This window comes from Callithrix jacchus, chromosome 10 (genome assembly GCF_049354715.1).
Source record: "Callithrix jacchus isolate 240 chromosome 10, calJac240_pri, whole genome shotgun sequence".
Taxonomy (NCBI): Eukaryota; Metazoa; Chordata; class Mammalia; order Primates; family Cebidae; genus Callithrix; species Callithrix jacchus.
Window position 1 is genome coordinate 95888937 of NC_133511.1, and position 17120 is coordinate 95906056.

The window sequence follows — 17120 nt, forward strand, 5'->3', positions numbered from 1 at the left end:
CAAAGCATTTAGAACAGTACCTGACATAAAGTTGATACCCAATAAATGTTAGTTGTTGCTGCTGTTGCTGTTGTTTTTTACAAGTAACTTACAGTATTTTTACTACTATTAGTAGTAGTATCATTTAACTTCTCTGATCTCCATCTCTTTGTCTGTTATAGGGATATAATAACAGCTACCACTCACAGACTTTGTGAGAATTAAAAGAAATTATGTACACAACACGCAGCATATGCTGGGAGCAGAATCCATGGTCTTTAATATATTTGTGTCCTGCCTGTCCCTTCTCCTTAATCTTAGTTCTGCCCTCTGAAATCACAAGAAAGTAAGAATCCAGTCCCTTTTCCATTGGACAGTTCTTCAACCATTTGAAAACAATCTATTACAATCCCCTGAAATCATCTCCACTCTAGATGAGTAGTAGCTACAGTTTCTTCCATTTTTCCTTGTGTGATAGGATGGCTAATGTTCTCAGAATTTAGGTGATTTCTTTCTAGATACAATTTTATTGGTGAGAACGCCTCCCTTTGTAGCGTCAGAATTCATAGTCTGTGTGAATTCATGGACCAATGAGCTGTTCATCAAAGACAGATGCTATTCCAGGCCATGGGGAGGTGGCAGTGCTGAACAAACTGGCAGATTTTTCTAGAGAAGGCCTAAGCTATCATGCTAAAACATTTTCCAATTAACTCTCCAAGTTTTATGCCAGGCTTCAAATCTTGTTCTTAAAGCCTTATCATCAAATGCTTACATATCTCACTGCATATTCAAACAAATAAACCATTCGTTGTTTATTCATTATTGACATATTAGAGACTTTTACCCACAAAAAAAAATGTGATAATATTATGGCTTCCATTCTGAGTCTTCTTCTGGCCATACTTGTTATTTTTTCCAATAACAAATGAATATAGTATTGCAAACCTCATTGGTAGATCTTCAGAAAAGCTGTCATGTGGTTTGTTGTGACATGGATTTCTTCTTCAGACCATGCATGCAGTATAACCTTTGTGTGCACAATCAACCTATAATTCAGTGAGAGAATAGAACTGTACCCTCACAAAGCATTTTAAAGGGACTTTGGCAACCCCCATTCCACTTTAAAACCCTGATGTGTCCTTATGCATTCCACTGACTCTTTTTTTTTTTTTTTTTGAGATGAAGTCTTGCTCTGTTGCCCAAACTGAAGTACAGTGGCACAATCTCAGCTCACTGCAAACTCTGCCTCCCGGGTTCAAGCAATTCTCCTGTCTCAGCCTCCCAAGTAGCTAGGACTACAGGCATGTGCCACCATGCCTGGTTACTTTTGGTATTTTTACAGAGATAAGCTTTCACCATGTTGGCCAGGCTGGTCTCAAACTCTTGACCTCAGGTGATCCACCCACCTTGCCCTCCCAAAGTTTTGGGATTACAGGCATAAGCCATGGTGCCCAGCCCACTAACTTTGTTTCTAAAAAGTTTCCAACGTGATATCAAGGCTTTCATTTTTATCCAGCATTTAGATAGCATGAATGTTCAAATTATATTTGTGATGTTCCATCATCAAACCTGGACATACTATTTGATAAACCCCAGGTAAATTCTGCCAGCACAACAATGAGCAAATAAATAACAGGTTTAAGTTACCAGAATTAAAGAATTTTTATGTTTAAAAGAACTTAGAGATGATCTGATCCTGTGTTCCACTTCTTTGAGTATAATTTTCATGGTCTTTACCTTACTCACTTGTACAGTGCTTAATTTTTGTTAAGTGCTTAATACTTTTTACAGAAATATTTTTTAGTTTTTCCCTGAAAAATAGCATCTTTAAAGTCATCAATCAATCAGATATCATGGTTTTATTTTCTACTACACATTAAAATAAACATGAGCCAGGCATGGTGGCTCATGTCTGTAATCCCAATATTTTGGGAGGCCAAAGTGGGTGGATTGCTTGAGCTCAGGAGTTCGAGATCAGCCTGGGCAACATGGCAACACCCATCTCTACCAGAAATATAAAGAAATAGCCAGGTATGATGGTGCATGCCTAGAGTTCTAGCTACTCGGGAGGCTAAGTTAAGAGGATCGCTTGAGCCAAGGAGGTCGAGGCTGCAGTGAGCTGAGATTGTGCCGCTGCACTCCAGCTTCGGTGACAGAGCGAGATTGTCTAAAAAAAAAATAAAAATAAAAATGAAATAAAATAAACATATAAGTATTTAAATTTCATTTAAGGTGTATCTTCTCTAAAGTGTCTTGCTTATTAACACTAATGATACATATTCCATACTTTGGAAAACACTGATCTGGTTTAAAATAATTCATCTTACCACGAAGAGTCTGAGCCATAACTAGAACTCAGATTTTCTAACTTTCAATTCATTTATCTTTCCATCCATTTAATTGTGCAAGCTATAATATGCCTGCACTTGGAGAATAAAAATAATTTTTGAATTATAAAATGCTGCCAAATTGGTCACCTAAACTCTGGCAACCATTAATAGAGAGACTGTCCAAAATTATTGGAATTCATTTTCAAAAATATCCAAGTTTTAGTGCTCTCTAACCAGTCATGGATAATTCATGTGAGAAGTGAAGTAATGAATTCTCCTAAACTAAATAAGTCTCCTAAGGTTACCAAAAAAGTCTTCTAAATGAAAAAAAAAAAAATGCATATTACAGAGAGTGAACAATACAGAAGTTTGATTTTTAGAATACTGATAAAGATATAAGGGTTCCTGATTCTCAAAGATGCCAGGACACAGGTACATACTGTTTTGGTTCCACATATAGGTCTCTTCAGAGGAACTACTTAGAGTTGACTGATGAGTCTCATTAAAAAAGATCCCTGGTTGTGGAGTCCAGGGGCTTTCATGCTCTTACTACATATGTCATCAATCAGCTGTGTGACCCTGGGCACGTCACTTCCCCTCTTCTAGCCTCTGTCCCTGGAGTGTGAAAAGAGAGCAAGATCAAATGACCCCAAAGTTCCATGATTAGCCACATAGTTTATACATCACTATTTACCGATGAAAGACCAGAAACAATTTAGGCTCTGAAGTCACTTCAGACATGTTCCTTCTCTTTGCAACTTTATGTTATGCTTTCCCAGGCAATGCAAAGATAAATGCCATCCAGATCCATCCATATATAATCAGAATTAGCAAGAGTTTACATAAACAAAAGTGAAACCTCAATTTATGACTATAGAGTGAGCTTCTAGGTAGATCTACTGCAGAAGAGAACAAAGGAGCCAGAATTCCAATTACAACAAAACAAAAATTATAGGATATGGGATTGAATTAAGGTATTTCAGAAATGGCATTGTTCTTGTTTTTTCTTTTTTTTTTTTAACTATGAGTTGGTAAAATTCTCCTAGTTTAGCCATCATGCCACAGAATAGTAGTCGTGCTGAAACACAGTAAGCAGAACAGAACCAGATGTATAAATATATTCACATTTGTACCACAGGCACTGCTTTCCTCTAACTGCTGAACTGCTGTATCAACACTGTTCTATCACCAACTAATTATAGCTAACAAAGCCCACTGCATGGAGTGTGTCTCCTCTATTTTTTCCTCATACAAAAGTACAGTGCTGACATTCAATGAATGTTAAGTGGTAACAATTTAATTCTTTGAGCACTGCATGCAATATGAATTCATGGTCCTTCTCCTAGTGCCATCTGAGGTGTTTTTATGTCCATCAGGCTAACTACTGTATCGGCCACTGACACCTCTCAGATGGCATATCACTGGGTCATAAATATCCCACTGGAGATGTATTGTTCAGGGTTTAACGTTTCCCTCCCTTCTAACATGGCAATCACGTTAATCAGCCTAAAATTCTGGGTAATGGCCTTGCATTTGAGGAAAAAAAAAAAAAAGGCATGTGATACTGTACTGAGTGCCCATTATTCCACACAGTCTGTTGGTCTCTCAGTTGGTCAGGCAGTAGGTCAATAACCCTCACTTAAGCACCTACCTGTATACCAGGTAACCTGGTAGGTATAAGAAAGACAAAGAAGCAATAAAGATGGTTCCCTCAAGGATTCTGCAATTGATCTGCCAATTTACTATTCAACAAATGCTTACTAAGATGCCTGGTAACTGCTTTGCCATCTAATTATTTCATAAGCATTTACTGAGCACCTTTTATGGACCACAGACTTTGCCAGGTGCCGGGGAGACAGCTACCAGCAAGTCTGAGATGGTCCATGTGATATGTAAATAGGTGATTTATGAAATAACATGCAAAGTGTTATAATTAAGAATGTTTGAGGTGCTGTGGAGTAAAGGACAAAATATCCATCATTGCCTATGGGCTAAAAAGAAAGACAAGTAACACTGCAGTGGACACAGAACACAAGGTAGTATGTCAGTTTCAAGTGCATGAGACAAAGGACTGACACTCTTAGGAGCTCAGAAAAAAGAGGCATGAAAGTGGTCTGAGGTTGGGACTTCACTTGGAATTAAAATAAACTCAAGGCTTGGAAAATCAGGAGAAGGACATCTAGAGAACTGTGAAGAGTGGTGTGAAAGCACTTAGCATGTTCAGGGACTTGTGAGTAAACAAGCATGGCAGAAGCAAAGTCATGATGATGGTGATCAGTAGAAGATTTGAAAGGCTGAGGAGATTAGGGTGGGAACCTCAGAGAGTCAGACTATGGGGCTTGCACCTGGAGAGCATGGAAAACATCTTTCTCCCTCTACCCAGTAACAGGTTCAGAGGGCCACAGGGAAAGCTGAATTTTAGGAAAATCCTGCGGTTGTTCCCTACAGGATGGGAGTTGGGGACTCTTGAAGAAAGGTTCGTTTGGAATTTATTGCTAAGAATCTAGGAATATGGTGACAAAGCCAAATCCATTTGGGAAGAAAGCACAAAGGAGAGAATGTGAAGGAAAAGCAATAGAAAATTAATGGTTATCATAAGCAGAAACCATCACGATAATCACATAAATGTCTACTATAAGAGAGAACTGGAGAAGTGGTCAAAAATGAACTACAACATCTACACCACTAAGTCTCCTACAGCTCTGTACTATACCCATCTTATCTATACTGATCAGGACACTAACATCATTTTTTGGCTGAATGCAGTGATGATGATGATGATTATGAGTCAGGGCAGCAGTTTTCATTTAGAGGCCAGGCACTGTGCAAGTCACTTTACATGGATCATTTTCATTTGACCTTTAGAGCAATAGGCTCTTTTTCCCATTTGACACACAAAGACACTGAGACTCAGATTAAGCAATATGGCAAAGGCATAGGGCTAGGAGGTGGCCCTGCCCCAGTGTGACTGCTCAGTGTGTGTTTTACTCCAGCTTCTACGATCTCTTCTTACACAAAACAGCACACAGAGATCTAAGAGCAGATTCTGTTCTAAAATGGGCCACATAGTTTTAAACATGACAGATTCCTTTTTTTTTCTTTTTTTCTTTTTTTTAGATGAGTCTTGCTCTTGTCGCACAGGCTGGAGTGCAGCAGCACAATCTAAGCTCACTACAACATCCGCCTCCTGGGTTCAAGTGATTCTCTTGCCTCGGCCTCCTGAGTAGCTGGGACTACAGGCACCTGTCACCACGGCAGGGTACTTTTTGTATTTTTTAGTAGAGACGGGGTTTTGCCATGTTGGCCAGGTTGTTCTCGAACTCCTGACCTCCAGTGATCCGCCCACCTCAGCCTCCCAAAATGCTGGGATTACAGGCAAGAGCCACCGTGCCAGGCCCTGACGGAGTCTTAAAAAGTAAATTTATCAATTCAACCCAAAGCTCGGAAAAAATAGTACGGACATGCCTAAAGCTATGTTTTCAGAATTATAGTTTTAAAATCAATCATTACAACATCATGAAAAAAATGTGAATCATTTCCAAAGACTGCCCAGCCTCAAACAGGTCTTCACCTAGCTCACTCCAGTAGAAAGAACATTAAGAGCCATCAAAAACACAAACTTGTTTTTTGAATGTTGTAGGGGAGAGAGTTGGGAGTGGGATTTACTAAAAGCCGTGGCTCTAACTGACTAAACAAGGTTTCTTTCGTATTAAAATTTAACCCAAATGGAGAACAAATTCTATCTTTCCTTCCTTTCCAACTCATCAAAGCCCAGTTTCCCCAAAGCTTAATGTCTCACAAGTAGTTGTTAATGGACTTCATTGTTTAGTTAATTGTGCTTATCTAAAGTGAAGGTAACTTCATATTTGCATGGCTAATGGGCCTTCTTTAAAGTGTGTGGTCATTTTAGTTGGCTTTTAATGGTCTGTATTGTTTTTTCCCAACTTTGGGCTGAATTGATAAACTTTCTAAGAACCATTCATGCCTAAAACCATTTTTTTACTACCTATGGGACATCATATATGTGAGTTTGAAGACAAATACTTGTTAAGACCACATAATGTCAACAGTTAACCACCTTTCAAAATTAATCCAACACAATGATTATTAGACTTAACATTTGTTTCTCGGGAGGTGGTTTTGTACCTGTAGAGAACAATTTTACCCCACCTCTTAATCCCTTGCAGAAATGGCTGGTTTTTTATTCAGCCACAAAAATTACATAGTTCATACTCAACCAAAGAACACATGAAAGACTACTTTCTACTGTCTCTGGAAATGCATACTTACTACCTTGGCAGGGTACTTCATAGTTCTTCATGATTATCACAGGGTTGGTATATCCAAGTTGTAGACATGGTGGATTGACTTGCCCAAGATTGTCCAGCTAGTATGTGGTTGAGAGGAGAATCAAGTCTAGGTCTGACTGCAATTCCAGTGGTTAGTAACTTCTGACAATAACAAAGGGAAATGCTATCTACTGTGTTCTGCTACAACTGGAGTGGCATGTCCAGAACTCTTTCAACAGGAAAAAGTTTGTCCGCTCCTGTTTTAGTCACTCAACAAACATTGACTAAGCAACAACTATATGTTAGAACTCTGATAGCTGCTTTATGACTAATAATCACGCCTAGTATTTGGCAGTATTTACTATGTTCCAGGGGCTTTTTCTAAATTATTACCTTTAATCCTCTCAAAATCTCTGTGTGGTGTTTGTGTATGGGTATGTGTGTGTGACTTTCTGTACTCTCCAAACTTCACTTAAGGTCAAACGTTAAGCTTGGGAGTTAGGATTTGGATTCTTGCCTGTCTAAACCATGAGCCTATGTTCTTTGTACTTTGTAACTTATAGATAACTAAAAGCAATGCAAATCATTTTTGTCTACAGATGTAAATAAATTATGCCCATTGGATGTTCAATTGACTTCCCCTCCACTTCTGATCCATTGGCGAATTAATTTCAGCATTTTTTATTCCATATAAATTCATGGTTCTACAAATCTGTTACAACTTTCTTAGTTCCCTCATTCGTTAACGACTTAAGTGAAATTTCTGACAAGTGTTCGTATATCTGTATAAGAGTCAATTTTTAAAACATTCTTCTTTTGCAGAGGTGCCATTTTTACTGTGTTGTACCTCACAGTTTTGTTTGGGAGGGCATACATACCAAACTGTAATCAATGTGACCACAAATTGTATATACCTATGTACATACTAGGGGAGGGAGAGTGACAAAGAATAAAGTGATTAAGAAGTCACTTCTGCAAGTAATGAGGTCACTTAGGGAATCCACTCCTGGGTTTGGACCATGGCTCTCCCATTACCTAGGTATGAGACTCTGGGCAAATTACTAAACCTCTCAAAGCCTCATTAACCTCATCTATAAACTAGGGAAAATAAGTCTCATAAGACTGACTATCAATACAAAATTAAGTAACTATTTTTTGTTTGTTTGTTTGTTTGTTTTGTGATGGGGTCTCTCTCTCTCTTCCAGGCTGGAGTGCAATGGTGCAATCATAGCTTATTGCAACCATGAACTCCTGGGTTCCAGGAATCCTCCCACCTCAGTCTCCGAAGTATCTGGGACTACAGGCATGTGCCACCACACCCAGCTTATTTTTCTTTTCTTATTTTTTGTATAGACAGAGACTTACTATGTTGCCCAGGCTGGTCTCCAATTCCTGGCCTCAAATGATTCTCTCACTTTGGTCTGCCAAAGCACTGGGATTACAGATGTTAGCCACCATGCCCAGCTTAAGTAACTATTGCTTTTAAAGGGCCCAGTGCATATCAAATGCGCAGTAAGTGTTAGCCGTCATTATTGAGATTCTTCTATGAGAAATATTGATGAAAGAAATTAGTTCTATTTAAAAATAGGGAGATCTTCACTAAAGATGCATTTTACCTGGGACTTGAAAGGTTAGGTCACCAAGCAAAGAACTAGAGTAATGTTATTTGACATAAAAGAAACAAAATCTAAATTAAAGAGAGAGAGAGCGAGTTATGAAAGGGTCAAGAAGGTGAGTCATAGTGCCAAATTTACAAAGAAGGTAATTCCCAGGGGGACACTGCACTTGTAATGTGACCTGAATTTTTCTAAATTTGTTAAAACTTGTACCTCTCTACTTCACAATTGTATAAAGATTACTGAAGCCAAATAGGAATGCATTATCCAGGTACCAGTTTACATAAAAATCTAAACACCAAATCATCATGACTATGGTTGTGACTACTCATCAGTTCAAATAGCCTTCAGGACTAAGTGGTTAGTTTTTCTAAACTTGATAAGCAACAAAAAAACATGAGTTCAAAGTACAAACCACATTTTATACAGATGAAACTTTATACAACATACTTTAACAGTTAGCTTGCATTTGATGTCCATACATATGCATCCCTATACACACATGAAAATAACACACAAAGCCAATTACATCCTTGTTCTTATCCTGGACATAACTGCTTTCTTTCTGTACCTGGTTATTTCTACATTTTATTGGTCTTGTTATGTTTCACATCAAAATTTACCCTGTTCTATTTCCAATCAATTGCTTTCTAGGATACTTTGGACAGGAGAATAAACTTCAGATAATTCTCAGTTCTATGTCAACATTTGCTAGAAGTTTACTAGAAAGTCTTCATGCACCATGTTTGCATAATCTCATCAGTTTGCTCTTTTTTATTCCTTCATACACTCAAGTGAATGCTAAACTGTAGTGAATGCCCACTATCTATACATGTGAGTTCTACAAAATTGCCTAGTGTAGAGGCTTGCAGTTCTCCTATAACTCAGGAATATCAATTGTCTCTGTTAGAGCAATGATGGATAAGATGAAAAGGGTTTAACTTTGAATTTTGGGCAGGAAGATTACTTCCTCAGAAAGCCTTCTCCTAAAAAACAAAAACAAAAACCTTACAGATACTCCCTGTGCCCTACTATTAGAGCTCACCCCAGCTCCAGCCTCTGGAGGTTCTGCTCTGTAATTGTTTCAAGCTCTCTTCCTCATGAAGAGGTGCACACGTGACTGCCGCCATCGATAAAAAGCTGAAGTGAGTGTACTTAGCTAAAGGGCACTGCAATAATTTTTCTCCTCCACGTGAGAAAGTTAGCCTTGAAAATTCTCTGGCTCACTGCCTGTTTTTAAATCATCTTTTGGGGAGGGGTGGCCAAAGAGGCATGTTAAGTTCGAATCAGCCCCCTTCCTACTCCCATATCAATTGTTATTTAAAAATGATAAGATAGTAGCACCTATCAAGCCTTCAGATTTGCTTTCAAGACAGTGCTAATGACTCAACATTTTAATGGGCAATGCCCCCCAATGTTCATTGTAGGAAAGCAGTCCCAGCCGATAGATTAAATTTGATTAGCACTGGGGCTGGCGCTGTTCTGTAGAGGCAATGTAATTCCTGTAGGAATATAGGGTGAATGGTGGCCTGAGAAACAGTCAGTGAAAAGATTTATAATTCCCAACAACACATCAGCCCCCAGTTCCAAAGAAATCATTGTGTCTTTCCCACCCCTGTCGCAGCATGTCATCTATACTAGTAAACACACTGAATAACTTGAACGCATTTCAGTAAGTGCAGCAGGACTAGAATATAATTTTTCTTTGTTTGGCCTGACTCTTAAATGTTTGCTTCCAGAGCCAAGGCCGGTCAGTACTCCCACTGTGGCCCTGTAGAGGGGATGTGAGAATAGTCAGGAATTTTGATGGGAGTTTACCAAAGCAAAACTTCCCAGTGCACTGGTGGCAATTTAGGAAGCAGATAATTTTTACAAGCACTTGGCCTGAAGGGTATTGACAAGTTCACACACATTTGATGCTTCCACTGCTTGCAGGGCTGAAGAAACAGGCTATTTCCATTCTCCTCTCACTCCCTAGTAAAAGAATAAAACCTTAGCCAGGCCTGTCAGGGACCTTACTAACCAGAAAGCACAGCTTGGAGAAAAAAAATGCAGTAAGGTCTCCCGCCAGGTTCAGTTCAGACCCCTTCATGATAAGAGGCCATAAATCAGGCAAATTTGTGAACAGTACTGCTAGGTTTTTGAGTTAAAGTGTTTTCTCACAAGGGATTGAGTTTAAGTCACTCAATTTTTTCTATGCAAACTGGACTTGTGTGAGAAAGTCCCAGTTAGGACTTAAATCCAAAGAAAGTTAACTACTTTGCCCCTCTGACCTGCCTGCTATTCCCTTCCATCTTTTTCATGTATATTGGTAAAATCTTTCATACTTTTTCAAAAAGTGGACTCATACATAACTTCAATTCATTCTCATTTTATGAGTAAAAAGGACACTTTTTTAAAAAATTCCCATTGGGGTTTAAGATCAGGAAGGGTTGAGTGACTTGTTCATGGCCAATGTTAGGAGCAGCACTGGACCCACATACTATACTTCCTAACCCCCAGTAATAAAAATAATCACTACCATCAATGAACACTATTCCCATGCTTAGGCACTGTGCCAAGCACTTTATGAACATTACCTCATTGATTCCTTGCAAGAACCCTATAAGGTAGGTATTAGTAATCCCATTTTACAGATGAGAAATACTAGACTTGTGAGGTTACATAATTTCCCCATCATCAGAGATGCTATACATCATGAGTCCTCTGTTATAAGGGGAATGTAACTCCTCAGCCTACCCACTGTTATAGTGCCTCCAAGTCCAGTGCTTTTGTCTATGCAAACTCAGTGCTAGATTGAAAAAATACAAGTTTTCCCTGATTTGCAATAAATTCCTTTTAAAATAGCTAATCAACTTATGAAATTCTAGTTTGGTCCACTTTGAATTGTCAAAAGGAAAACACTCCAAAAAGTGAAAAGGGCTGTCTTTTTTCAGGTGTTTTTACTGATCCACATATTATTCGCTTCTATCTCTTATTTCATTTAAAAGGAAAACAGATGGTTTAATATAAATTCCTGCATGAAGTTTTCTAGGCTCCCCAGCAAACTTTACGAGCATAGTAAGTTCTAGAGACAGATAGCATGGATTTAAACCTCAAATACACAAATGCATAACCCTTGGAATATGGGCAAGTTCCTTAACTTTCTATTTCCATTTTCTCATGTCTGCATTAGGGGTAAAAATACTTCATAAGGATGTTACAAAAAGAAGTAGTGAGAATGCACTGAGCATGGCATAAGTGACCAATCATTACTGCAGTTGTTTTGTTGTTATTTTTGCCTCTGCAAAATTTGTCAGGATTGCCCTAATTTCACTCGGTTGAAAAAAACCTGAATACTCTCCTTGATGAAGTGTTCCAAATACAGGTCTCCCATAAACAGATAATAAAGCATCCTACACCCTAACTGGGAAAAAAATCATGTCTATTATACTTCATAAGTCAACTCCATCTCTTAAAATTATTATTCATCTGATACTATTAAAACCACCATCTTCTATAGCACCTCAGTACTCTTTTCAGATAGGTGTTCTTGAACACAATATCCTGTGTTAATTCGGTCGAACAGGAGCCACCTGCAAGCCAGAATGGTAAGGGAAAAATATATCCCTGATTCACAAAGGGGAGTTTCCCCAAAATATAGGAAGTTATATTTTTACTGTGAAAACGCTTTTTTTTACCCTAGTTATATAATATATGCTTACTAAAGTTAGGGATAATTAAGTTTAGTAAAATTAAGAATATGTATATAAAAAGCAAAGAAAGATGAACCCATAATTCTGCCTCCCAGAGATAGCTACTAGTAACATTTTGATATCTTTCCATTTCATCTTTCTGCTATGCATTTTAAAAATATAATTGGAATCATTCTGCATGCAAAATGTTATATTCTGGGTTTTCTTTCTTTCTGTGTGTGTGTGTGTGTGTGTGTGTGTTTCTCTCTCTCTCCATTTAGACCATTATAACGTCGGCATTTTCCATGTTACTGCAGACTCTTTATAAACGTTTTCACTGGCTGTGGGATATTTCATAGGTTAGCTTTGTCATGATTTTCTTAACCATTTCCCTTTGCTGTACCCCACAAAGGTTTTTAAGCTGTCAAGCCTAGACAAGATTTCGAGACACACAGCCCTAATGATGGGGCCTGCCTGTGGTCATGAACCGGACATTTTGGGAACTAGCTACATCACTTTTCACCATAGGTAAGAAACACTGTGAGTCCTACTCTTCAAATGCCAACAGACCCTGAATCCAGTGATGTGTGAACCCCAAATGCCAGTAGTTCTGGTCAGTAATTACAGCAACTCCTCCAAGATAAATAAAATAATGTTCTCGACAGGCCCGGCCACCCACAGTGAGCACAGGGAAGAGCGCAAACACCTCCCACCCACCTTTGCAGCCTGTGTTCCAACGCAAACCAAGGGTGCAGATGTGAATTCCTTCTTTTCTCCTCTTGCCCTAATCAGTTTATTTCTAAAAATCACTGTTCCGTCACCACTCAACACCATTTGCCATGAACTGCACTATAAAACATACTTTTTAAATAATAGACCATGTTCCTTATATTTTCTTTTTTTTTTTTTTAAAGAAGGCAGAAGGGCAACAATTAGGTAGAAAAAAATAATGTAGAACTTGCAATAGTCATAGAATGTCACACTGAAATCAGCAATCACAACTAACAAGGCTCTCTTAACCCCCTCATGCACATGCATGATCATTATCTTAAAATCCAAGATTCAAAGCCAAGTCTTTGAATTTAAAACTGGTTGTATGGTCTTAAGAAAAAGTTCTAAGTTGCATTTGCATTTCTTATGGTTCAAACAAACAAACAAACATGAATTTTTGGTTTAAGAAGTTAAAGGTTAAGCAAAGAGAACAGCATTTTTGCACTTTTAGGCACAATAGTTGGTGAAGATTTTTTGAAAATCTTCATGGTTCCTGTTAAAACAAGACTGAGAAACAAGAAAGAAACTGCTTCAAGTTGAAAGTCAGGATGGCTTAACGGAAAACAATGGGCTTTGTCAGGGTAAGAGCTGGGGCTGAATTCTGACTCAAGCCACATGCGAGAGGGATAAGTAGCCACTTCAAAGGATTCTTTGGGTGTTAAATATGGTACCTACAATGCCAACCACCATCTCTGGCACAGAGCAGATATTAAAGTGTAAGAATTGCAGAATTATTGTAGACAAGAAGAAAATCCTATGTTGCAAGGAGAAAGCTGTCAGGAGTCATATTGCACTGGCAATGTATGAGTGTAAATAATCATAAGTATCAGATCAAAGACCTAGAGATTAAGAACCTAGAACTACTGCTTCTTTTCATTAACTTCACGAAGCAAACCAAGAACTGAGAAGGAAAAGTACATCCTTCCTAGACTTCTTGGTTTGTCTTAAGGCAGCCTGCCCACTTTAGACACCTCAGGTACTTTGTGAATTTCTCAACAACAGCAGAGACTGGTTCTCTGCCTTCACGCCAGTCCCCTACCCAGGGCGATGGCACCTTTATGCCTGCCACTCAGTTCAGTTCAAGAACAGGCTCCTAAACCGACCCTTATTGTAGACGGCACTCAGAAAAATCTTAATCCAGGCTTCAGGCAGCTTCAGGGACAAGTCATTTCTGCTTGCCTGCTTCTGCTTGTGTTTCACTTCAATTCTAGTAAATGGGCTTCTACCTCTTTCTTGTTGTTAAGCTTTGCTATCCTACCACAGCTTCAGACTCTGAAGACCCCGGTCCTGTTCCTTAAAGGGTCGTCTCCAATTTTATAATTTCTGCTCTGAAACTCCAAAATATCCATTAGATGTCTGCCATCTGCTCGACATTTTAGGGGTTGTTTTGAGACAGAGTCACTCTGTCACCCAGGGTGGAGTACAGTGGCATGATCTTGACTGCAACCTCTGCCTCCAGGGTTTAAGAGATTCTCGTGCCTCAGCTTCCTGAGGAGCTGGGATTATGGGGGCCTGCCACCACGTCCAGCTAATTTTTGCATTCTTAGTAGAGATGGGGTTTCACCGTGTTGGCTGGGCTAGTCTCGAACTCCTGACCTCAAGTGACCCACCTACCTTGGCCTCTCAAAATGCTGGGATTACAGGCATGAGTCACTGTGCCCAGCCTGCTCCACATTTTCTTTGGGTTAGAAGATCTCCATGTGTTTCTGCCCTGAGGCCTGACATCACATGCTGACTTCTCTGACACCAGTTCTCTAAGTACATTGCTCCGCAAGCCATGTCATGTATTGTCCTCTCCAAACCTGCAGTTCACACCAACCCCAAATGCAGATACTCTCCCAGATTCCACAGCAATGCTGGTCTAGACTATTCTGTCTCCTCCACCATCTCCTGGATGCCACGGTATATGAATGCAGAATTATTATCAACTACTTAACTCACCCCACAGGAAAACTGTTCTCACCCAACTACAAACTATTTTCGTAATGTTGGACTTTTCTTCTTCCTCCTCTGGATTTTAGTCCAGATCCTCTGAACTGGTCACTCAGCCATGACTCAGTTCACTTGACAGTCCAGCCACCCCAAACACCACCTCAACACTCTTACTCTCTTGATATGATTTTGGCTGTGACCCCAGCCAAATCTCATGTTGAATTGTAGCTCCCATAATCCCCACATGTCATGGGAAGATCCAGGTGGGAGGTAATTGAATCACGGGGGCAGGTTTTCCCCTGCCCTTCTCATGATAATAAATAAGTCTCATGAGATCTGATGGTTTTATGAAAGGCAGTTCCCCGCACATGCTCTCTTTCCTGTCACCATGCGAGACATACCTTTGCTCCTTCTTCACCTCCTGCCACGATTATGAGGCCTTCCCAGCCATGTGGAACTGTGAGTCCGTTAAACCTCTTTTTCTTTATAAATTACTCGGTCTCAGGAATTTCTTCAAAGCAGTATGAAAATGGACTAATAAAATGAGTATGTCTGTGAACCAACAAAAAAAGCAAATCCTTTGCACATTCCCATGGAATCTCAAATTCTTCATTCCAGCCCAGTCTGCACATATTCTGTTAATACTCCCATACTGACATGTTCTTTTAGGAAATCTCTGTCTTCCATAGGCCCCCAAATATTCCTCAAAGTAGAGAAAATCTTTTCCTTCTTAAATTTTTCCACTCAGGTTTAGATGTTTAGCTGAAAAAGTTAACAGCCTTGAGTGTTCCTTCTATAATTTCATGACTTATGAGAGTGAGGTTTCCATTTGTCACTCTCTCCTGCATTATCATCAATCCCTGCAGCCTTTCATTGGAAAGTCCAGGAACTAATAGCACAAGTAATTCTAAGTAACTTCAGCCTAAAACCTTAGAATGCTTGAAATGTAAGGATCCTTGGAAACCATCTGCTCTAACCAGTATTAGTCTCATTTTACAGAGTAGGAAATGGAGGCCTACATCTCAACCCAATATGCTCTTCCCCATGCCACTCCCCAGTCTCCAAATAATGAATTCTTCCACATTTGTATTTCCAAGGGAAGATGTCATCATGGGTCACGTTTCCCTGTAGGACCTCAATCAGTGGAACTACCCCAAAAATATGTCTGTGCATCTGGATTGCATTTACCTCATGCTTCTTCATGACTTCAATTCCACATGGTTTTATCAAGAGCACCGTTTTAGAAAGAAAAGAAAATAGACAAATTCAAATCGCTAATCCACAAGTCCATCACTGCCTCCTTGACAGATTAGCATGGCCTACAGATTCAGGCAAACTTGTGTGTCACGGACAAGCTACAAAACCCAGATCACCCCTGCCAGCCTCTTTTAGCCTTGATTTTCTTATCTGCAAAATGGGAATAACACCATTCACTTCCTAGAATTATGATATAATGTATTATGACAATTAGCACTTGGCTTGGTACACAATAAGCATTCCATAAATGGCAGCCATATTATTTTTGTTGTTATTATTATCATTTCTGTGGATTTTGCTTTGTCTGCTTTGTCTCTTTTTAACTGGTCTCCTTGTTCTAACTTAAGCCATTTGAGCCTATAGTCCAGAAAATGTTAGAAGAGAGAGAATGGGTTTCCCAAAAGCATTGTTGAACCAAGGTAGGGCAATAAGATGAGGAAACGATCATCAGAATAAAAAAATCAAAATAACCAGGGGGTTAGTTTTACACTCTAGGCTATCACAAATTTTGTATTAAGACTGACACATTGGGCATTACATTGAACCATTTTCCCCTATAATGAATTTATTAAACTATCATTTCAATTTGTTAAACAGTCCTAGATTCAGTAGTTTGTGTGCCTGGCACATAGAAGGAATTTAATGAGTGAATAAATAAAAGAATGACTATGCCAAACAAGCAAATATATATATCAAAACTCTGAAACAACTGTATTTGTTATTTTATTTACAAGGTTAAACTAAGTTTTTGAATATTTCTATCTTAACTGGAGGTATTAATTTAAACATTTTGTTGAAGAAAGTGTATGATTTCATATAATACAAAATATAAGAATTCAAATATGCTGTTGGAAATTTATAGGTATTTTCATTTATTCATGATGGCTGATAGCCCAAAAGCAGCTATTATGACAGGGCAAATTATTAGCTCTCACAATAGTATAATAAACAGATTTATAATTCATGTTTATTTAGAAATATTCTTTCTAGTTAAGAGATTTAGCACATGGACGTCTATTATAACTGTTAGTTTTCTTTCGTTTTCTTTTAAGGAAAGGGTACTTGCTAAACAACCAATCAATAAACATCTCTAATCAGCTATCTTGGTGCCCTTAACAATGGAATGTGCAATTATTTCAGTCTCCCATATTCCCATTTATATAGAATGAACTGGATCAACTGCTGGGTCAACTTTCCTACAATCAGTCCAATATATTTGCGGAGAAGTGAAAAGTTGCTATAGTAATATGTATGAGAACTCTTCATGGCAAT

The 17120-nt window shown here is 38.8% G+C and overlaps 1 protein-coding gene across 6 annotated transcripts in view; it reads right to left on the minus strand.

The window, feature by feature from the left end:
- Positions 1–17120, minus strand: part of MPPED2 (metallophosphoesterase domain containing 2) — a 174883-nt gene that overhangs the window by 129763 nt on the left and 28000 nt on the right. The window lies entirely within an intron of this gene.